Source organism: Amblyomma maculatum, chromosome 3 (genome assembly GCF_055883805.1).
Source record: "Amblyomma maculatum isolate TAMU_Amacu chromosome 3, ASM5588380v1, whole genome shotgun sequence".
NCBI classification, from domain to species: Eukaryota; Metazoa; Arthropoda; class Arachnida; order Ixodida; family Ixodidae; genus Amblyomma; species Amblyomma maculatum.
In genome coordinates, this window is record NC_139346.1 from 57648574 (window position 1) to 57648864 (window position 291).

The window sequence follows — 291 nt, forward strand, 5'->3', positions numbered from 1 at the left end:
TGTGAGCTCTGCAAAGAGACAATTAAAGCGTTTGAATGAGTTGCAGTAGCGGTGTGCAAGAACAAAGCGTGAAGAGGAAAGCGGCACAAGACAGAGTTGGATTATGGGGTGAGAGGAAGGTAATGAGGACTAGGAATAATCTTCTAATCCTATTGACACTCCTCCTCTCTCTATGGCAGATAACAGCGGGATAGATAATAATGCGTTGTGTACATCGCGACTCGTACTCGTTTCACCGTTCCAAATTTCTTAAAGTAGAGATGTATGTACGAAAAGACTGCGACCTGCGGC